This window comes from Entelurus aequoreus, linkage group LG05 (genome assembly GCF_033978785.1).
Source record: "Entelurus aequoreus isolate RoL-2023_Sb linkage group LG05, RoL_Eaeq_v1.1, whole genome shotgun sequence".
In the NCBI taxonomy this organism is placed as follows: domain Eukaryota; kingdom Metazoa; phylum Chordata; class Actinopteri; order Syngnathiformes; family Syngnathidae; genus Entelurus; species Entelurus aequoreus.
The window spans coordinates 28,085,388-28,109,613 of NC_084735.1; the positions used below are offsets into that span (position 1 = coordinate 28,085,388).

General features: G+C 43.4%; 1 long non-coding RNA gene across 1 annotated transcript in view; it reads left to right on the forward strand.

Moving 5' to 3' along the window:
• Positions 1-24,226, forward strand: part of LOC133649683 (uncharacterized) — a 25,359-nt gene continuing 1,133 nt past the window's right edge. The window contains exons 1-3 of the long non-coding RNA XR_009826116.1: positions 1-178; positions 1,624-1,668; positions 14,890-14,972. This is a non-coding gene — a long non-coding RNA (uncharacterized LOC133649683). The remainder of the gene's footprint in view (positions 179-1,623; positions 1,669-14,889; positions 14,973-24,226) is intronic.

Genomic DNA, 24,226 nt, shown 5'->3' on the forward strand with positions numbered 1-24,226 from the left:
CTGTGTGCATCGTCTGGAGGTTGGCGTAGACGCGTGACCGCTAAGCTTTGGACGGACAAGAGGGAAAAGGATGCAGCATCTCTTTTTTTCTTTTCTTCCCATTTCTCCTTTCATGATGCTCCTCTTTTTTGCCAGTTTTATTTCCGATCTGTCCGCACTAAAGACAAAAATCAATAAGGTAAGGCCAGTATACTTTCGTATTTCAGTTTTGTCAAGTTTTTATGTTTTTTAAAGGCTTTGACGTGGAGCAATGTCTGATTTAAAGGCATGTCGCATGAAGATGGTTAAAACTGCTGTGTGTGCGTCGATAAAACCTGTCTGCTATTGTCCCCTTCCGCTTCAACCACCTCGTTTTAGCCTGATCTGTCCTTATCCTTTTCTCCCTCTCCTGTACATGTACTGTACATGTGGTCGCTCCCGACATTCTTTGTAGCTCTTTGATTCAAATTACTGGGGGACATTGCGGTTAGTTAAAGTTAGAAGAACAAAAAAAACGATCCAAACTGAAGACGGTTAGCTTGCGCTTGCTGGCCTACTTCCCTCATTATGTTGTCTGTAAAAGTGTGTGCCGAGTTCACTCGCATTGTGTGATTTTGATTTGATTAGTATTCGGTGATCTGACATTTCTGGATGCCGTGATAAGCCAAGTGAGGCGGATAGCTTTTGTTTCATGGCGTCCTGACCTCGACCCCTCTGTGACCGCCACTCAAGAAAACCAACCGGTTTGATACCCGACTTTCGACGTCTGGGAAATGGCCGCTCGAAGGTTAAAGCGAGATAACTGCCCTTAGAGACCGTGTTTGTTTTGCACCTTTTTTCCCAAAATGACCTAGCACCTCTGAGTCCATTCCTGAGGGGATTTGGTGGGTAGTGCTGATGTTGTGGCACCCCCAGGTTATGAAATATTACACAGACAGACCTGCTGTTATGTAATCTTACATAACTCAGGCGGCGGCAGCAGCAGCACAGCGCAGCAGGCTCGTGATCTGGGGGCTCTGGAGGAGAAGCTATATGGGTCTGCTTATGGAATGAACTCAGTGGCAGGGTCAGCACACTCTTGAATACCTGGGCCTTAAAGAGAAAGAGGCCCCCGCTGCATAAGGAGACTTCACACATGTGCATTGCCTGACACTTTTTTTATGCTGCCTGAACAAATTTTTCTCTATCTTTTTTACCAAATATTATTGTATAATTCCAGGTTCGAATTCAATGTCTAAGTCTTTTCCCCCACAGCACCTCAGTAATTTTTTGTTGTGTCAGGAGTGCCACCAAACAGCACACCTGTTAACTGATGGTTCGCACGTCGTGTGCCTGCTCGCTGCAGTCTCGAGGGATATCTGCCAGCCTCGGAAGGCTTTATTTGCTTACACTTCTTATCTGTCTATCTGGCTCATTTACTCATCATTAGCATTACTTCTGTTATGCTGTATTTGCATCTGCTTATAGGCTTTTAACATTTATATTTCATATTAGCTTTCTAAATCGTTGTTCTTTATCCTTTCTACAGTTTGGGTCGAACTAAACACTTTCCAAAACTAAAAACTGTGTTGCTCTTGTATGATGTAGCGTTATAACTTCTAGTGGTGGTATCATTTAGTGTTTTTTTGTTGTTGTTTTTTTCAGATTGGGCCTCTGGCACAAGAACACTTAAGACAAGGTTTTTATCAGGTAAGGACAATTTACTGCACTTGTTATCTGTTATACTGAACATAATACACGTTTCTATATATTTTTTAGCACAATCTTTCAAATATTCTCCAAAATAGTACCTATTCATTTTTTCGAAACTATGCGAAAATGATAAAGAATTGGTTCTCAAACTTTTTTCACAAAGGACCACTTCAGATAAAACATAGCTCTCCAAGTAACACCATAATTAACAACATAAAAATACACTAGCCTATTAGGCCTAACTATTCATTAAAAACAAGGCAGATGTTTTATCAATATTTTTGGCCACTGTAACGTTACACACAGTTTGAACAGTAACACTGTGTTTGAATATTTAATTGATTATTTGGCGTGGTACAAGTACCAGCTTGAGAATCACTGCTATAGAGTACACATTAAGTATACAGTCGTCTCTCGCCACATGGCGCTTCAAATATTGCCGTTTTACCACTTAATTTAAATTATTTAAATAATTTTCGTCCTAATTTAAGCATTTTCAAGAATAAAAATGGCTAAACTAAAAATATCAATACTGTAGTATTGGCCACAATACCAGTCAGAGCGTGCTGGTCAGTATCGTTGCCACTGATTGGCTCAGCCTCAGGTAGCATTACTATATTTAATTAAAAGAGTGTAAAGGTGACTAAAGGGTATTTTTTCATGTCTAATAATGTTGAACAGTTTATTTACACTGTAGAAAATCGTAACCAGATTTTTATACTATAGCTATGAAAATATTTTCTTTATAATAAATTATTCCTACTTTGCGGGAATTCATTTATCGCTATCATGTCTGTAACCAACTTACAGTGATGAACAAGTGACGACTGCAATAATGATATACCAGTATAATATACTTTTCTAATAATTACCTGTATATTGTAATGAACTGCCCGACACTTATCGCAATAAGTAAAATTTCTGCTTCTGTGGTTATCATGGTAAATGGTAAATGGGTTATACTTGTGTAGCGCTTTTCTACCTTCAAGGTACCCAAAGCGCTTTGCACTATTTCCACATTCACCCATTCACACACACATTCACAGACTGATGGTGGGAGCTGCCAAGCAAGGCCCTAACCACGACCCATCAGGAGCAAGGGTGAAATGTCCCGCTCAAGGACACAATGGACGTGACTAGGATGGTCAAGTTACTGGCACGGACACTCTACGAACCGAGCTACGCCGTCCCCTCATTTTGACTCTTTGACGTCATAAAATGGCATAAGAGCAAAAAGCTATACAATCTAAATTTACTCCTTTCCAAATGTGCTCTTTGGAAATGACTTGAATGTTAAGTTTAGTGCAGAATGGAGTTCTTTACTGACCCTGGTTTTTGCTTAATGGAATTCAGCAGTTGGATCGAAACGTCAATGCACCATTGAAATAATTGAATTACTCCTCCCTGAGTCATTCTGTCGCGATTAAACTTGCAGATATGTGAGTGCACACGTGTGCTATTATCAGTGAAGGCCGCCAGCAGACAAGCTGACATTTGTCCCCCAGCACGCCTGTTTCAAACCAAAGAAAAAGGAAATATGGGACTCGTCTTAGCCCACGGGTCATCCGTTGGTCACGTCCCCATTATCAGGATTTGAAAAGTTTATAAAGGGCGGCCTGTGGTCTCGCATTGCAAGCAGCTTTGGCGATGCCTCACATTACATTTTCATCTTTGTGCTGATGTCACCCCGCATGCCCTCGGCCGAGCAGCAGCCGCAGAGGAAAAAGAGTCACATTCTGCCCGAGCGACACAATAGAGCCCTTCTTGTGCTGATATTTTCACAATGTGTTTTTGCAGGATCCCACACACACACCGCACACATTGTCTCCAGGCACACAAGCTGTTGATTCACAGATGCTTGAACTGTGTACTTTGACTTACAGTGAAGATATTTGCTCAGAGATTTGCTGCAATGTCAGGAAGCATGTTGGGAATAAGCCGCAGATCATTTATTTGATTTTCACAATAATGCGCAGCATCCGCTCTGAAATTCAAGCAATGCGTGCTTCTGCATACCTTTGCATGATACCAGCAGCTTGCATTTCTGTGCTGATATTTTATAGATCAGGGATCCCCAAACAGACTCAGACTCAGACTCAGCTGAAACCTATTTTTTTTGTAAATAATTACATCAGATTAAATGTGTATGATTTTTTAAATAATTAGATTTCTTAAATTTAAATACATTCAATAATGTTAGCCAGCAAGTACGTGAAGACACAAACTAAGTTTATAAGCGTTTTTACTGAGGCTGCTGCAAAAAATGTCCCAGGCCAGAGAGGATAATGAAAAGCAGCAAAACTCAACCCGAATTTTGACAACAGCCCCTTAAAGGCCTACTGAAATGACATTTTTTTATTTAAACGGGGATAGCAGATCCATTCTATGTGTCATACTTGATCAGTTTACGACATTGCCATATTTTTGCTGAAAGGATTTAGAAGAGAACATCGACGATAAAGTTCGCAACTTTTGGTCGCTGATAAAAAAAGCCTTGCCTGTACCGGAAGTAGCGTGACGTCGCAGGTTGAAGGGCTCCTCACATTTCCCCATTGTTTATACCAGCAGCGAGAGCGATTCGGACCGAGAAAGCGACGATTACCCCATTAATTTGAGCGAGGATGAAAGATTTGTGGATGAGGAACGTAAGAGTGAAGGACTAGAGTGCAGTGCAGGACATATCTTTTTTCGCTCTGACCGTAACTTAGGTACAAAGGCTCATTGGATTCCACACTTTCTCCTTTTTCTATTGTGGATCACGGATTTGTATTTTAAACCACCTCGGATACTATATCCTCTTGAAAATGAGAGTCGAGAACGCGAAATGGACATTCACAGTGACTTTTATCTCCACGACAATACATCGGTGAAGCACTTTAGCTACGGAGCTAACGTGATACCATCGTGCTTAAATGCAGATAGAAACAAAAGAAATAAGCCCCTGACTGGAAGGATAGACAGAAGATCAACAATACTACTATCAGGAGACACCGAACCAAACACTGGACCTGTAACCACACGGTTAATGCTGTGCCGCCTGTCGAAGCCTAGCAATGCTGTTGCTAACGACGCCATTGAAGCTAACTTAGCTACGGGACCTCGTCAGAGCTATGATAAAAACATTCAGTGTTTCCCATAAACTGCCAAGATACCTGTGGCAGTGGGGGCGTGGCTACGGGCGTGGTCACCATGAACATCATCGAGTAATTTGCATAATTTACTACAATGATTTGATTTTCTCTAAAAAGGCTAAAAAAAATGTATACTTACTAATTAATAATAACAGTTTTGTTTTAAACGTCCATCCATCCATCCATTTTACAATATAATTACAACACTTTATGTACATATTTATATACAGATTTGAACAATAAGTTATTCACTGAAATATATTTATTAATTGTGGTTCTTACAAAAAATATATCTTATAAAATATAAAAGCTAAAATGTCTCAAAACTCTGCCCCTTTAATCAGTGCATACTAAATAATTTAACTTTAGCCTACTACTACAACCATATCATTTACCAGCAACATAAAGTGAAACAGAGGCAGAGGTGTCCTGCCACAGTCAGTAACAAATGAACAGAAAACAGTAGTGGTGGTAGATAGACACAGAGCTTCATCAAACATCTGATCCACTGAACAAAGAGCTCCAAAAATCTTGAACTTTAGACTGCCATCAGTTTTACTTCCTACACTTAACCATGTGTTTCCTACTGCCTGCAGACTTTGCACCCTTTGTTATATACACATGTTGTGTTTCTAATATAAATACATTTAATAAAGTCAAATACAAATAAGGCAACAAGAGAAGTATCCTACACTTCTCTTTTGTAAAGTAAATCTGAACAGCCGATATGGGCATCTACATCAACTATATGATTTGCCTGAGAAGCTGGAGAGGACAAAAAAAAAAAAAAAAAATGTATTTTTTATTTTTTTTATTTGTGGCGGACGTAATTCTTTCGTGGCGGGCCGCCACAAATAAATGAATGTGTGGGAAACCCTGACATTAGCGCTCCACCTACGCCAGCCCTCATCTGCTCATCAACACCCGTGCTCACCTGCGTTCCAGCGATCGACGGCGCGACGAAGGACTTCACCCGATCATCGATGCGGTCGGCGGCTAGCGTCGGATAGCGCGTCTGCTATCCAACTCAAAGTCCTCCTGGTTGTGTTGCTGCAGCCGGCCGCTAATACACCGATCCCACCGACAGCTTTCTTCTTTGCAGTCTCCATTGTTCATTAAACAAATTGCAAAAGATTCACCAACACAGATGTCCAGAATACTGTGGAATTTTGAGATGAAAACAGAGCTGTTTGTATTGGGATACAATGTGTCCCAATACTTCCGGTTCAACCATTGACGTCACGCGCAAACGTCATCATACCTACACGTTTTCAACCGGAAGTTTCCCGGGAAATTTAAAATAGCACTTTATAAGTTAACCCGGCCGTATTGGCATGTGTTGCAATGTTAAGATTTCATCATTGATATATAAACTATCAGACTGCGTGGTCGGTAGTAGTGGGTTTCAGGCCTTTAAAATGTGATTTCAATACATGCTACTACGCCATTTCTCTTGTGTGTTACCAGCCTAGGGAAGTTCGTTGTTCTGTCATTTCGGATTAAACAGCGTTACCTTTTCTGCGCTGACCGTTACCAAAACAAGACTCCGCAGCAAAAGGGGCAGTAGAGACAGACTCCCCGTCAAAGCAAGATATTGCCAGCTTCTCTCTTACTCAGAAATAATTTTGTGTGTTTTGTTCTGTGTTTTTAATTTGATATTGTCCTCAAAAAGGTTGGGGACCATTTTTTTTCACAGAAGCTCTGCAAAGCTCCGCAGTAAGCAGCGGTGGTTTTTCATGGGTTAACATCTCAGAGGAATGTGTCCGGGGAGAATTCCTCAGCCTCGCGCGACTAGGTCACCGCGCTGACGGGGAGTCTGCCACCTATTTTAGGACGCCACCCGCGTCTCGCTGCTCCCTCGCCGACTCCTTCGCCGCTCTTCTTGCCATCCTGCGCCATGTCACTCCCTCTCTCCTTCCTTCCACCATCTTTGTTCTTGACGCTCGCTCTTTGTCTGCCTCTGTTAGTTAATCTGTCTGTCTTTCAGTCACGCAGTCTATTTCGCTTGTCCTACTTTGCCCCGTGTTCTTCACGCTGCTCATTTATGTCACCGTTTTTTCTCTTCTTCAAATAGTCCTTTTGTTGTATTTATACTTTAAATATTGTTTTTTCCAACCTGTCACTCCTCTTTTTTTTACTGGTGCATTAAGTCGGCATAAAGCAATTGTGCAAAAATATAAACATGCCCTATTTGTCATGAATACAGCATGGTAGCATGCATATGGTGCCTGGTTGTGCTGGCCATTTATAATTTATGTGCTGTATCCACACACAGGCGGAGGGACTTCATACATACTTCATATCAGCTATATGTATTCCCAAATGAAGGACATAGTAGATCCACACTTCCTCTCTGCTGACAGCACAAGGGGCAGCTAGACCCCCACCACTTCACCAGGTGTTTCTTTTACACCGATGGACAGATGTGATCATTTGACACGGTTGCAGGAATGTTCACCTGCATATTTTAAAAGGGAACTGCACATTTTTGGAATTTTGCCTATTATTCACAATCATTGTGAGGGACAAAAAGACAGATGTATTTTTTTATGTATTCTAGCTCGTAAATAAACGTAAATAAAAGTCTGCTTACAATGGAGTCAGTGGGAGGTCCTCTCATAAAGCCCTTTAAATAACCATCCAAAAAGCACCAACAATACTCCATCTACATTTTGTGACCTGATTATTAACTGTGTATTAGTGTTATTGTTAGTATAGAGCTCACACAGACTAATATTTATAGCGGCGCCGTGATCACAGGGGGCTAACTAGCTTGTGCTGCTATTTTGACATCATCTGCTGGTAAGCTGCTTTCTTGCATCAGGGCACGTGAAAGTTTATTTTGGATCATAAATGAGGCCTCTCACCTTAATAGTAGAAGGATGATGACATAATCCGACAAGTTGGTCAACTTTGGCATCCGATTTAAACCTGGAAATGGAGAGAAAGACACGAAAAGACGCTTGTCCACCCTCCTTTTATCTTCGCAAGGAATATGATTAATTCTTTATCTAAATGGGAATATATGATAAGATTATCAGTCGGCATCCCAGTGACAGCATACATTGTAAATTAAGTGATGTTTTATTATGTTTGTTGGCTCTCACGAAGTCTGCAGTGAGTAGTAATCAGTGATTTTGTTAGAGGAAAAAGTTGTGACGCATTTAAATTCAAGCGCCGCCGTATGCTTAAAATGTGCAAAATATGTTAATATAACATCTTATTATAAATGTGCCTGTTACTACATTACATATTTACTTACGTTAAAACGTGGATGTTTCTTTAAGCGCTTTATAGGCGGAATACAGCGACACCCATAGGCTTCATTGTAAGCAGACTTTTGATCGCATTTATTTACTAGCTAAAATGCATAAAAAAGAAAACCATATGTGTGATTGTCTTACATAAGGACTGAGAATGATATAAGAATGACAGGCAAAATTTCCCCAAAAAAGTGCAGTTCCACTTTAAAGCCCATGCAAATCATCAATCACATCTGGAGTCTGCAGATTCTCTAGTTGCCTGCGTCACGCTACAAACCATAAACATGTGACTTTTACCTGGAACATACCTGCTGAGAATTTATGGTTTCATTTCACACATGGTCGTAATTTGCTACAACATCAGTGATACACGATGCAGGATGTTTGCCATATATAATCTAGAATTACATTGAAATTTGGCAGGTATGTGTTTGTTTGTGCTCCCCGCCATTGAATGCAATCGCAGGATCCGACAGCGAGACGCAAGACGCTGCGGTGATGTCATAGACAACATTGCGCCGGCTTGGGCTGCTTCCCGTGACCTGTCTGGAGGACGTGCACACCATCACCCGTGGCTTACACACGCCAAAGCGTGTTAAAGGCCCGGGTGATGCGACGATGGGACTCTCAGAATAGCAGCTCACGGGGACAGCGAGACAAGCGAGAGAGGCAGGCAGGAAGAGAGACATGTTTGATTGTAAATCACTGCCTGAGGTTTTGTCCCCCTTCCTTTGTCAGAAATACACTCAAAAATGTCATATTTATTGCCTCTTTCGAGCTAGGTTGTTGATTCATATTTTCCTGTAAATACCTCTGATGAAGTAACAGTCATCGCTGCAGCCTCCTTTTGGATTTCTCTCATTTTTGTCTGCAGCATCCATGTCTCGCCTACAGCCTCCCTCTCTCTACCTCTCTTTTGTATCCATGGCCACCGTCTTCTCAACTTTACTCGCAGTGTGAAATTGGCAAAGGTGAAAATTATTGTGTGAGTTCAACAAGGGAGGGCAAATAAGCGGCACTGATCTAGTGGAGGAACCGCTGAACTCACCGATTGAGACGTTATTTTCCATGCTGAGGACTGATTGATAGGCTGGTCTTGTGGGTCTCGAACTTTTTTCTTGCAGTGCCCCTCTTTTGGCACATTAAATGCCAAAGTAAAAAAAAATAAAAGCCCCCTGCACCTCTAAGTGTTAATATTTTTTTTCCAGCTCACGCACCCCCTATCATTGTGCCTCATCCAACCAGGAAAGCTCTGGGGTGTTATTAAGTGCTATTTGAGGTACAAAATGATCCATGCATTTCATCTTCAATAGAAATCGGGCATCATAAGGATATTTCCCATATTTCCTGTCTTGTGCTGATCATGAAGGCCTATAAATAAAACAAAGCACTTATATAATGCTTGGCAAGGTGAAGTATAAATATGTGGATGTAAGATTTAATCTGATGCTGTGACGACCGGGTCGCATCGTGATGCCGGGTTTGTTCTCCCAGGAATGTAGACGGGCTTCAGACACAGCGTGCAGGTAGGAAATTATTTATTTAAGGAATAAATCAGACAGAACAAAGAAAAACGTGCTCATAGCACTTAAGGCAAAAAGTAAATAGGCTAGCGTGGGAGCTAGCAAGCAAAATAGCCTAGCATGGAAGCTATTTAGTTGACGACATTTGTTTCCTGCTCTATAGCAGGAAACAAATGTCGTCAACTGTTGCATAAAGCAAATTAGGAAGCCAGACCGAGTGAGGCCAGGGCATAGACTAAATAGCCCTCTGATTAGTGCCCGGACAACATGTGAGCGTCTCACACACTAACCAGAGGCAGCTGAGTGCAATCTGCCGTCATGGCAACTGAAACAATCAAACTCAAGAGGTGCTGAAAACACAAGTGACTTGAAAACGTAAACAGAATATGAACCGGGCAGCGGATCATATCAGTACTCCCCCTTAAAGGACAGATTCCAGATGTCCCCAGGAAAAACTAAAACCCATAAAACTGAGATATAGTTCAAGAGTCAAGGGAGGGCGGAGGGAGGACTTGGTGGTGGGTCGCCAGCCCAAGTGTCCCCGAATCCACTGGGGAAGAGTCAGGCGGCGACGGAAAATGGAACGCCGCTGCCGCAGGCGAGGCGGACGACCACGGAAAGGCCACATTCGTGGCCGCCGAGAAGGTGGGCGTGAGTGGCGCCAGAAGTTCAGCAGCCGGAAAGTTCTGTTTGCGCCACTGGCGTCCATTCACTGACCTCTGAGAGAGCCGCATGCAGGCCCCTGATTGCTGCTCGCGCAGCCAGACAGCTCGAGGTCGCTGAAACGACGATGAGAGCGAGGAAGGTGGCAGCGCCCTGGGAAGGCCCGCCAGAGACGAGGAAGGAGCAGACGTCGCTGTGGAAGCAGGAGCAGGAGACGTCGTCGCCGTGGAAACAGGAAGAGACGTAGTCGTCGCCGTGGAAGCAGGAAGAGACGTCGTCGTCGCCGTGGAAGCAGGAAGAGACGTCGTCGTCGCTGTGGAAGCAGGAGACGTCGTCGTTGCCGTGGAAGCAGGAGACGTTATCGTCGCCGTGGAAGCAGGAGACGTTGTCGTCGTCGTGTAAGCAGGAGACGTTGTCGTCACCGTGGAAGCAGGAGACGTTGTGGTCGCCTTGGAAACAGGAGACGTTGTCGTCGCAGTAGAAGCTGGTGCAGGTTCTGGTGATAGCCTTAGAGCCGCAACTGGTGCTAGCCTTGGAGCAGGTACTGGGGCTAGCCTTGAAGCAGGAACTGGTGCTAGCCTCGGAGCAGGAACAGGAGCTGGTCGTGAAGCTGGTGCCGGTGTGGAAATCAGTCTTCAAGCCAGTGCTGGTGTGGAAACCAGTCTTGGGGCCGGTGCTGGTGTGGAAACCAGTCTTTGAGCCGGTGCTGGTGTGGAAACCAGTCTTGGAGCCGGTGCTGGTGTGGAAACCAGTTGAGGTGCCGGTGCTGGTCGTGACTTTGGCGGAGGTGGCCTGGCTGGGGGTTGCGGCTTAGCATGCCGAAGGACTGGTGGTGGTGGCCGGGCCGGGGGTTGCGGCTTGGCTTGGCGCAGCTGTGCCACCCCACTAGCCTAGCTCCCAGCGCTAGCCCCCCCTCAAGAAGCGGATACCAGACGCGCTCCTGGCGGTCTGGAACCGTCTCAGGGGTGGGTGGAGGGAGGTCAGGAGGGGGGTATACTCCTCCCCTTTAAATTGTCCAAAATGTCTATTCACACCCCCCACTTGAGACTGGGTGGGAGCACAGGGGAAAAAAGTATGTGCAGTGGGCGGAGCAATAGTCACTGGGGGCGGAACCAAAGTCACTGGAGGTGGAGCTTGAGTCCTGGAGGACAATGACAAACCTGGTGAGCGGGTCTGTAAAAAAAATTCTTGGTAAAGTTTTATTTTGGAATTAAGGTCCTTAGAAGGGGGCAGCACGGTGGGAGAGGGGTTAGTGCGTATGCCTCACAATACGAAGGTCCTGAGTAGTCGTGAGTTCAATCCCGGGCTCGGGATCTTTCTGTGTGGAGTTTGCATGTCCTCCCCGAGACTGTGTGGGTTCCCTCGGTACTCCGGCTTCCTCCCACCTCCAAAGACATGCACCTGGGGATAGGTTGATTGGCAACACTAAATTGGCTCTAGTGTGTGAATGTGAGTGTGAGTGTTGTCTGTCTATCTGTGTTGGCCCTGCGATGAGGTGGCGACTTGTCCAGGGTGTACACCGCCCTCCGCCCGATTGTAGCTGAGATAGGCTCCAGAGCCCCCCGCAACCCCGAAGGGAATAAGCGGTAGAAAATGGATGGATGGTCCTTAGAAGGCGGCTGACAAAAAGAAGCAGAAGATAGAAAAAGAATGACTTGGTCTATGACGTCATCAAAAGTGGGCAGAGTTACGTCATCAGGGGGCACCAATGGAATGACGTCATTGTTGCCGCTGTCCAGGTGACTGACAGCCCAGTCGGAGTAATGTTTGGCGAAGTGGTCGATTGGGTTACTATACATCTGAGGAGGGGAAGCTTGGGCTGCATGTAGCTTGCGGTGTTCCGGACGGAAAAATTGTGGAATTGGCGCCTCTCTGTCGCGAGCCGAAGCCTTCTTCGATGACTTCCGCCTTCGCTGACGCATCCGAGCTGGCTGGCTGTGAGCGGATCGAGACCAAAACACCTCCAGGTCCCCACATCATATCTTCCTCTGGAGAACAGCGGATCGTCTCTGCCTCCATAGCTCGGAGTATCATCCACGCACCTTCATCCACTTCCTCCACGCCCGTCGCGAGAGAACTGTTATCTGCTGGCTTCCTACTGTGACGACCGGGTCGCATCGTGATGCGGGGTTTGTTCTCCCAGGAATGCAGACGGGCTTCAGACACAGCGTACAGGTAGGAAATGATTTATTTAAGAAACAAATCATATGGGAACAAACAAAAACGTGCTCATAGCACGGAAAGCGAAAACCAAAGGGACTAGCGTAGGAGCTAGCAGGCAAAATAGCCTAGCGTGGAAGCTAGCAGGTATAGAGCAGGAAACAAATATCGTCAACTGTTGCATAAAGCAAATTAGGAAGCCAGACCGAGTGAGGCCAGGGCATAGAGTAAATAGCCCTCTGATTAGTGCCTGGACAACAGGTGAGCGTCTCGAACACTAACCAGAGGCAGCTGAGTGCAATCTGCCGTCATGGCAACTGATACAAACAAACTCAAGAGGTGCTGAAAACACAAGTGACTTGAAAACGTAAACAGAATATGATCCGGGCAGCGGATCATAACAGATGCTCTTCAGATATAAGACTTGGAACGTCCAAAGCGTCTATTACAAGGCCACCCCCTGCAATTACACTTCAAGCATAATTTCTCCCAGGTATCACATACTCTGCACTCAAAGCTAAACGAGGCATTTGTCAGCGAAAAGGCAGAAGAACCTTGAGCGAAGAATCAGAAGCAAGTGCAGGTTTACAAGCACTCAACGTTCTCGTGTTTGTTTTTCGCCGCCATCACTTCAAAGTCTCATTCACTTCCGACTCCCAGATGGCCCTTGACGCTTTGATCTCTCGGCCGAGGGATGAGAAGATCCGCAAAGCTGAGCAGTCCCGTTGATGGAATTAAGAATCTGATATAATTTTAGCATTGATAGGAAATCCACATTTCATGCTGTCAACAGACCTAATCAATGTCAATAAAGGCGACTTTCACTAGCTGACGTTTGACAGCTACAATAGTCAAATGCTCAGCTAAATTGGCCATCATATAATCCAGTGTTGAACACAAATAAGCCTGAAACGCTGCTAAAGATTGTTTCCTTTGCGGCTAAACAATAAGAACGTACAAAACCGTTTCAGGTTTGCTTGTAAATGTCAAGTTCAACCCAACGGGGAGTTAAAGTTCAGCATTAAATCCCTTGCCTCGCGACACGCTTGGGGTGAAACAGTTGTGTTATTCATGAAGAGCGTTGAAATAAAAAGGGTAAAAGTTCGCTCTTGACAGTAGCAGATGTCGCCCTAGTGAGACGCCTGTTTATTTGCAAATGTGACCTTCATCGCACTGAGAATAAAGAAATAGTGGAGATTATTGTCGAAATATGCATGAAAAACAGAAACGTTAGTCCTTGCCAAGTGTGTAGTGCGAACACATCACAAGCATCACACCGCTTACTTGCAATCTCTCCTCCTCTCTCTTTCGCCGGCTCCATATTGATCCGAATTAATTTGTTTCCTATTGATCCTCCACTCCACCCTCTGCTGCAATGGACAAGCACAAGGGCACACAAATGCACGCGCAGAGCTCATTGGACAGCACATGTATGGTGAGCGTTGCCGAAAATCACACGTTTGCGCACCAGGACAAACAGCTAGGTTAATATGCATGGGGGTTGCACAGCAGACGGTGTTCAGCTCAGCCGCGAGACAAACTAATGACATACAAAGGGTTTGCGTATTGATCCAACACCTCAGGAGTGAGATGAAAACACAGACACCGGCAAGGCGACAATCGCAGCCGCAGTCCATTTCACATGTTTGCCCATTAGGAGCATTGATGCGGCAGCCATTCAAGCTTCTCAGTTTAGCAGTATATGTGTGTTTTATTGCACGTGTGAACCTAGGCAGTAAAGCTTTTTCACCGTGCTCAGGGTTCCTGATACATTATTGATCGTTGCTGGCATTGTGCGATGACGCTCAAGGTTGTCAGACTGCCCTCGCATCTTGACATTCCGTCAACTGCAACAGGTTAAGCAACCATTTCCTGTGCGTTGCCATGACGATAAACTGTTTGTCTTGCCCTCTGACCTGGTTTCACGAGGCGACGGGCTCTGTCGACTTTGAGTTCAAAGGATGCAGAGACAAAGACACTTCCTTCCCAGTTGGATTACTTCTAATGTATGTACTTGTGTACACTGACACAATACTGGTATTATTGTGCCTGCAATATGAATATACTGTTTTGCATTGTCCTTAAGTGTCTCTGGTCTACATGTATTTCTATCCCCCCTTCCAGCTCCCATGCATACTTTGTTGATAGCAGTGTTCTTTCTCTCCATTATCTCCTACTTTGTTAATCCCTTCTCAATATGTTTCTTATGTCGCAGGCGTCTGACTTTCTATTCTTTCCTTTTGTGCTAATCAGGGATTGTCCGTTCTAATTTAATTATGTACGTTGCGCTTTACTTTTATGGTTATTCGAATGGTACAAAGAGACCGAAGCGAGATTAAAGCCAAGATTGTGTTGTTTCCGAGGGCAGAGGCGGGGGTCTTAATTTATTTACAATGTCATGGTTCAATGTCTTTGTTATTGTTGCTCTTTCTGTCCTGCGCTATGCTAATAATGTGCGCGATGCTCTGCTGATTTCAGGAATGCAGCGGTCAACGAGAGGAGAAGATCCCCCAGTGAGACGAGCCCTGGGAAAATCCTCAAAGTCAGACACTGCTTGTAAGGTAATTTGCTTTGGCAAAATTAGTTTTATTCCCATTGATGCACACTCTTTGAATATGACTCAAATGAAAGCCCAAGCAGAGAGAGCAAAAAGGAGGGCAAGATTGGAGCGATTAAATAGACAGAATCAAGACTCTTTTGTATTTATTCTCCTTGTGAGTTTTACCATATGGACTGCATTTAGTAGAGTGATTACTAAAGTGAAGGCTAATTATGCTTGTGTTGCTAAACAAATCACAAAGTGGAAATAACTGTAGCCACTCGCATGATTTCCCATTGACAAACCCATGCACTACCAACATAAAATATATGTATTTACTATCCAACAAAAGGTGCATTTCATCATTTGTCACCTACTTTTAAAAAAAAGTATTTGTTGAATAATGGTCCACTGAGCTTATATAAAAGCTTTTGCATTGAGTGAAAGAACATTATAATGCACAGCTCGGACCTGCTGTGTGCATCACAAATATACACCATCAAGCTTTTTCACACAGGACATGTGCACACGCAAAACCCAGTATCTATTGACAACAGTGCTCTAGCAACCATCGGGCATCATGCCAAGTCATTGAGTTCGCCTCGTGGTACGTTCCCATGGTAATGTTTTCTGCCTTTGCAAATACGATACGAGGAGATGTTTTCTCGACCAAAAAAACAAAAAGAACGGAGCAATTCCAAAATATTTTTGTTTTTACGTATCTCATAGAAGATGCATCAACATCGCAGGTTTGTATCGAGTGTTAGAGGAAGCAAGCAAAGCATGCAGGGCGTTTTTGTTTAACTCAATATAAAATTATTAGGTGGACTTTCAAATTTTAGATGTAGAACGCTGGAAGGGAAATTATAGGAGTATTAAAAGAAAAAAATAATATATATAATTAAATGAGAATAGCATCAAAATATTACTGGAATAATGTCGTAAGATCAAAACAAAGTAATTTTTCCCCCCAAAATGTGGCGTTTTATCAAAAGAATAGTTTCAATTTAACAAAAAAGTAGTATTGATCAAGAATTGAATTGTATTGTTATGAAAGTTTACTTTACATAAAAAGTAGTCCTTTATTAAAATAAAATCATAACATTTCTAAAATAAAATTACATTTTTTATAATATAATGTCCCAATTTTACCAAAATAAAGTTTTAATATTAGGGTAAAATTAGTAATTTGACAAAATAATCTCCTACTTCTACCAAAATATGATACAATTAAGGGCCTACTGAAACCCACTACTACCGACCACGCAGTCTGATAGTTTATATATCAATGATGAAATCTTAACATTGCAACACATGCCAATACGGCCGGGTTAACTTATAAAGTGACATTTAAAACTTCCCGGGAAATATCCGGCTGAAACGTCGCGGTATGATGACGTATGCGCGTGACGAAGTCAGAGTAACGGAAGTTATGGTACCCCGTAGAATCCTATACAAAAAGCTCTGTTTTCATTTCATAATTCCACAGTATTCTGGACATCTTTTGCAATTTGTTTAATGAACAATGAAGGCTGCAAAGAAGACAGTTGTAGGTGGGATCGGTGTATTAGCAGCGGACTACAGCAACACAACCAGGAGGACTTTGTTGGAGCGCTAGCCGCGCTAGCCGCCGACCTCACCTTGACTTCCTACGTCTCCGGGCCGCCAAACGCATCGGGTGAAGTCCTTCGTCCTTCTGCCGATCGCTGGAACGCAGGTGAGCACGGGTGTTGATGAGTAGATGAGGGCTGGCTGGCGTAGGTGGAGAGCTAATGTTTTTAGCATAGCTCTGGGAGGTCCCGTTGCTAAGTTAGCTTCAATGGAGTCGTTAGCACAGCATTGTTAACCTTCGCCAGCCTGGAAAGCATTAACCGTGTATTTACATGTCCACGGTTTAATAGTATTGTTGATTTTCTATCTATCCTTCCAGTCAGGGGTTTATTTTTTTGTTTCTATATGCAGTTAAAGCACGATGCTATCACGTTAGCTCGTAGCTAAAGCATTTCGCCGATGTATTGTCGTGGAGATAAAAGGCACTGAATGTCCATTTCGCGTACTCGACTCTCATTTTCAAGAGGATATAGTATCCCAGGTGGTTTAAAATACAAATCCGTGATCCACAATAAAAAAAGGAGAGTGTGGAATCCAATGAGCCAGCTTGTACCTAAGTTACGGTCAGAGCGAAAAAAGATACGTCCATCACTGCCTCTCAAGTCCTTCACTGTAACGTTCCTCATCTACGAATCTTTCATCCTCGCTCAAATTAATGGGGTAATCATCACTTTCTCGGTCCGAATCTCTCTCGCTCCATTGTAAACAACGGGGAATTGTGAGGAATACTAGCTCCTGTGACGTCACGCTACTTCCGGTACAGGCAAGGCTTTTTTTTATCAGCGAGCAAAAGTTGCGAACTTTATCGTCGATTTTCTCTACTAAATCCTTTCAGCAAAAATATGGCAATATCGCGAAATGATCAAGTATGACACATAGAATGGATCTGCTATTCCCTTTTAAATTTAAAAAAAATAATTTCAGTAGGCCTTTAAGGAGAGGTAAATTCTAAATGAAAAAAGTAGTAATTTCACCAGAATTAAATTGCAGCAATATTGGGTAAAAAAAAAGTAGTAATTTGACCAGAATACATATATAATTTTGGGTAACATTTTTTTTTTTTTTTTTACCAGAATCTGGTTTAAAAAAGTAATCATTTTACCAGAATGAAGTTGTAAAATTGGGTAAAAAAGTAGTAAATATACAAGAATGAAGTTGTAATATTAGGTATGAAAAAAAAAGTAAAGTAGTAATTTTACCAGAATTATTTTGTAATTTTCAGTAAAGCAGTAGTAATTTTACCAGAATTAAGTTGTAAAACCAGGTAAAAAAGTAGTAGTTTTACCACTGTTAAATTGTAATTTTGTTTTTTTACCACTATTAAATTGTAATTTTGGATTTAAAAAGTAGTAATTGTATCAGAATTATTTTGGTAATATTGATTAAAAAAGTACCGGTAGTAATTTTACCCGGATTAAATTGAATATACTAGACTTGAGCAAAAAGTAGTAATTGAATAGAATACATTCTTCATTTTAAAATACTGTAGTAACTTTTTAGCAGCAAAGCTTAAAAGGTAAAGTTGTAATACTACAAGAAAAAACTTGTGATTTACTGTATATTTGTATGGCTTTTTTCTTGTAGTTTTCCTTTTGCTTTCTTTTCACGAGCAAATTATATCCGTGGGTGGGGGATACCTTACAATCATTTTCACTTTTTCTTTTTTGAGATGTTTCTTTATCAGTTTTACTTCCTTAAAATGTTTTAGACACACACCTAAGTTGTTGTTAAGTGAACTGTTTTGCTTCGCTCCGTGGTTAAACGCAAAGTGGCTTAAGCACAATCCTCCTTACCCAGCTTCTCATGACCCGACAGCAGCATGCACCCACCACCCCGGCCTCTCGGGCAGGGGCTTCCCACCAGACTTTCCACCTATTGCAGCCACACTGGCAAAGAGCTGGCTGGCATTGGCACAACCATGCCGCATTCAAGCGTGATCTGACTTTGAATGAGACGTGGGTGTGCGTTGGGTAGGTGGGGGTGAAGGAGGCGGGGGGAAAGGAAGAGTTTTAGATAGGGCAGGGGTGGATTGAAGGAGGAATACTCTGGTGTTATGAACAGAGAGAAAGTGAAAGAGATAAAGTTGTAAAAAAAAATTGAGGGCATGAACAACAAATGAGAGCTACTCAGAGAGGTGAGAGGAGGACCAGGGAAAGAAAATGAAGGGTAGGAGGAGGCTGGGCTGATAACGTGGCGGAGGGCAGTGCAGAGAGGTGAGGTGAATGGGTTTTGCGTTTGGAAGCGCTCCAATAAAAGAAGAAACAACTAGTCTCTGTCAAGCATATGCAGCTGCTACACTTAACACCTACTTTCATTTAATAATGCTCCAATGTGAAGCCTTTAGCACAATGGCGGCGTCAGGGACGCGGCGCTCCCTGTCTTGTTTGTCTCCAGTTATAATGAATAGAGAAGCCTTGAGACTTGTATTTTTGGTGCATTGACCACGCTGAATAGGAGGCCCCCGCTAACTCGACTGTGCAGCAGTGATCCTGCAATCAATGACTCCTCCAGGCGAACACCGTAGGGGTGTCAAAACACACCCATTGACTGCTAACAACGGCACATTTGCCGCTTTTGCCAGCGATCGCCCTGGCTAGACGTCGACTGTGTGGGCGTGCCCCGTCGTTTGTGAAGAGGAAAAAGTGGGGCGTTGACTCCACCGTGTTGCTCCATTGCTCTGCAGACCCCGAGAAGGTAAAATCTGTTCGAGAAAGTGTATTCTGTCGCCATCGTTAAAGCTTTATTATTCACATTCTTAACGATTGTGGTGGATCTAATTTTTTAAAACATTCTTAATGTTCTCATGAATGTAAAATGAAATACATTTTAGGCACATGTGAATTTGTAATGATCATACAAGTGTAAAAAGCAGTTAACCACCCATCCATCCATCCATTTTCTACCGCTTATTCCCTTCGGGGTGACGGGGGGTGCTGGAGCCTACACTTTGGACGTAAAACACTTTAATGGTAAATCACCATGAAAAGTCACAGGTGTAGAATGAAGTTAACCTTCACTTAATTCAAAGGCTGTCTTTATTTTGTACATGAAAATAATGATCATAGTCATAAATTATCCAAACCGCAACTTGGGGTTATGTTCCCTCAAGCAGAAGCATCTCGTCTCTGCTCAAAACTACAACAGGATTCAAGCAAGTGGCTTGTTAAGCCGGAGCGAGTGGGAGTGCAGGGGGTTGTGTTGGACTTGAACCATTGAATGACAATGAAGCGCTCACCCAGTAGTGCTGAATCTAGCCTTTTGAGGACGTGGAAGATTCCAGCTCCCCTTCGCAGAAGTAGGTCAGGCAGACGCCTACAGTGAGCAACTGCAGGTTAAGTGCTCGTCTTTGTGTTCCGATAGAAGCAGGTCTTGCCTTGCCTTCAGGTGGGAGGTGGGAGGGGAGTGCATTCTCAAGTTCTCCACGCACCCACAAGAGGGAGACAAGTCTGCAAACCAATGGAAGTTTTCTTTTTCGCTTTTATTCCCTTGTATCTTTTTTTTATGAATTATGATTGGATCACCTGATTATGTATTGTGTAGAATAGTGACCAGGTGTGTCTGGACAAAGAAGAAGAGATGAGAAGCGCTCTGCAGCGTGAGGTAGTTGGTTGTATGGTTTCGCATCATAAACAGCCTGGAGATAACTGTACAACCTTCTAGCTTTCCTTGCGGGGTCGCCAAGTCTTCATTCAGCCACTTCCTTCGCCTTGCATTCCTTTCTAGGCGGTAAGTATAACGTTGAGGGCAATATATGAAATGACAGAACATGTTTAGGAAAAGCCACTCGCAGGCAGTCATAACAAAGAAACCGATGAAAAATATCTATACATTATTTGTGATTTTCCACATAATCAATATATCACCTCCTGGGAGTCAGTGTCTTCTGCTGTGGACATTTGTGGACCTGGAGCTATTTTCATTTTAATTTCTAACTCTGACAAAAGACCACAAACAAAAAAATGTCCACTGCAGATGACGCTGGTTTTCAGTAGGATACAAAGTAGGGTTGCACAATACAAATAATAATAATGGATTAGATTTTATATCGCGCTTTTCTATTATTAGATACTCAAAGCGCTCACAGAGAAGTGGGAACCCATCATTCATTCACTACCTGGAGGTGGTAAACTACATTTGTAGCCACAGCTGCCCTGGGGTAGACTGACGGAAGCGAGGCCGCCTGTTTGCGCCTACGGCCCCTCCGACCACCACCTATCATTCATTCATCATTCATTCACCAGTGTGAACGGCACCGGGGGCAAGGGTGAAGTGTCCTGCTCAAGGACACAACGGCAGCGATTTGGATGTCAAAATGATTCCCGGGCGCGGCGCCGCTGCTGCCCACTGCTCCCCAAGGGGATGGGACAAATGCAGAGGACAAATTTCACCACATCTAGTGTGTGTGTGACAATCATTGGTAATTTAATCTTTAATCTTTAAAGTGTGTACATGACTATAGCGATCATTTTTGGTGATTTATCACATGAGTTAACTTGTTAATTTTTCTGTGGACTGGACTTTCACAATGTTATGTCAGACCCACTCGACATCCATTGCTTTCGGTCTCCCCTAGAGGGGGGGGGGTTACCCACATATGTGGTCCTCTCCAAGGTTTCTCATAGTCATTCACCGACGTCCCACTGGGGTGAGTTTTTCCTTGCCCGTATGTGGGCTCTGTACCGAGGATGTCGTTGTGGCTTGTACAGCCCTTTGAGACACTTGTGATTTAGGGCTATATAAATAAACATTGATTGATTGATTGATTGAATTTTGAGAGCCCTAATTTACAAATATATCTGACGCAAGCAAGTACAAGCCACATGTTTAAGGCTGAATTGTGATGGCAAGCAAAAGTATTAAAAACGGCTGGAGTTACAAGCAGAGTTGCATAATATACGATATAAATGATAATAATTTGGTTGACAATAGAGCTTTTAATACAAGGGTTATATCGTGATTGAAATTCATTTTTTGAAGACACATTTTAGCTATGTTCTGTAAATCTGACAGGGACAAGCAAACGAAAGCGCCCTCAGCGCAATGCAACGTCCTCGCTAGCAGCTAACAGTGCAGCTTCTAAATCCCTACTTTGCCTCCAAATAAACTGTGTTTTTTACAGGTATCATTATAACTGCAGTAGTAGAGGACAAGGAATAGCTCAAGGTGCTATACTACTCACTGTATCAGGGGAACACAAAAATCATAGTTAACCGTTAAACTAGAGGTCTTCATTGTAAGGTAAGCGGATCGATACAAATGTCGACAGTAACGATACCATGTATAGTATCAGTATAAGGTCAATGCTATAGTGTTACACTGCCATCCTGAGTTTTTGCAGGATTAAAGTTGTGATTTTTTTTTTTTTATCAATTAATCATCCTGAAAAAATTGAATGACTATCAGTGGTACTTAAACTTTAATTAGAAATGTTGTATTATCACTCAAAACTAATGTAAAGTATCCAAACAACAGAAGAATAAGTGCTTATTACATTTGAACACCACCAACATGGATCCATGTTGCAGCAGAAAGTAACCAGATATTAACAGTAAATTAACAAGTAGATTACTAATGACATTAATAATTTTGAGGAAGGAAATAATACAACAGGAAATGATGCAATATGTTACATCAGTAGCCAAATTAGGAGCCTTGGTTTGAAATGGTTGTATTATTACTCATATGCCACATAATACATTGTGATGTACTGTTTATTATTATTGCAGGTAGCTGCGATATAAATCTCCCAACCCTCATCTATATTATTAGGCGTAGCGCACTTTCACATAACTCACGTAGACAACAAAGTAGATGCGTCATTTGTGCCTCTTATTCAGAAGCCAAACTTTGTGCGCATTACCACAGCCACAATGTCATTTGTTGCGTGACAACGCAACCGCCGTAGAATTCTTGTCGGACAGCGACAATTGCATTCAACGCAACAGGGTGGGAGAGTGCTGTTGGCATTGCAGAATTCTATTCTAATACCACAAAAGCCAGGTTAACATTGTGTCTGTGCTGCAGATATCGAACTGGGAAACTTGTCTTTTCCTGTGCTATAAGTGTGTCTTCTGCAGTGCTGTTTGAGTTGTTAGGTGCAGTCTAATGTGTCGTAAACTACGCACACATTAATTATACTTCGTTTTCATGATAAGGTGTGCTATTTATGTAACTGGGCACTGTGTAAGACTACATCTAGTGAGGCTTTGTTAAACGTCCTTACAGGTTGTTGAGCTCACTATGTCCTCAAGACTACACTGTGTGTGTGATGAACTTGCTTGCCGCCTCCCTGCACCTCCAGCCGCCGCCCCACCCCCACCCTTTTTTCTGTCCCCCCAGTGTGTCTGGCTAGTGGCTCAGACGCTGGGTATCCGCATTGCGTTGCAGCGCTCCAGTGAGGAGGGGAAAAGAGCATATATCAGCAATTTGTGCAGGGCGCTGCTCTCTTCATGTGCAGACAAAGGAAAGGCAGCTTGCAAACGCACGATCCCCGACTATTGATTAGCTTTGTTAGGAAAAAGTCCAAGATTAGGTGTCACTTCAAAGGGCCACCTCTTGCGTCACTTGCATTGTTCCCTTTAGAGGACAGTTTTAGGGAAGTTAGCAGTGATGTTGTGCAGGTTAATCACCTTCCCTGCCCATAGAGCAACCTCACCCCACTCCCTGTCCATCAATATCATCACCCTTCACACACACACACACACACTAGCAACGATGATAAGACACATGCCTTTGTGTCAAGGCAAGACTGCAAGACGGGCGAGACAGGACGTCACGCCTGCAAAAATTCGGAAGGGTTTAGGAGTAGGGGAGAGAGAGTTGTGTGATGGGGGAGAGAAAGCGAGAGCGAGAGAGAGGGGTGAGGATGAAAACGAGACGGAGCAGAGGGAGGGGGGGACAGAGAGGCAAGAGAAGAAGAAAGAGCTGGTGATGCTGCATGCTTGCATAAGTATCTGTGTGTGTGTGTGTGTGTGTGTGTGTGTGTGTGTGTGTGTGTGTGTGTGTGTGTGTGTGTGTGTGTGTGTGTGTGTGTGTGTGTGTGTGTTGCATGTAGGTGACACAGATTTATGAAAGGAGGTGGTCATAGATGGTGTGCTGCTCGGGGGAGGAGGGGGGACATGGTGTTGGTACCAGATAATGGAATCAAAGCAGTAGTGTGTAATAGTGTAGTCTACCTTGCCTGCTCGGACTCGCCAGGGAGAATTAGCGATCAGTGTGACTTGGCTGAGGCAAATGGGTACAAATCAGAGCAAGAGCGTAGCCAGCGCGAAGACCGGGCGGAATATATGTATATAGATTTAGTTAACCTTGTTTTCTCCTTACAACTGGATTAATTCCTTTTTTCTTTATTTTTTTTAATTTACCCGCTCGCCTCTCCCAGAGGGGAGAACGGATCAATAGCTTGTCGTCGTGTCGTATGTGCGCGTCTATCTTGTGGCCGCAGAGGTGTGTTAGCATACAGGAACAAATGGGAGAGGAACGGCCGGTGGACAAATGACACGTACGGGCCGGCGAGCGAAGCGATACAAACGATTGACCATTCCGCCGTCTTCTTTTCTGCCGCGTTATGATTTTTTTCTCTGTAGGCATTTTAGCCGCAGCCTCCTTCTATCTTTGTGCGAGAGGAGCTCGTAAAAAGTGAGGCTGGAGAGAAATATGGCCAAA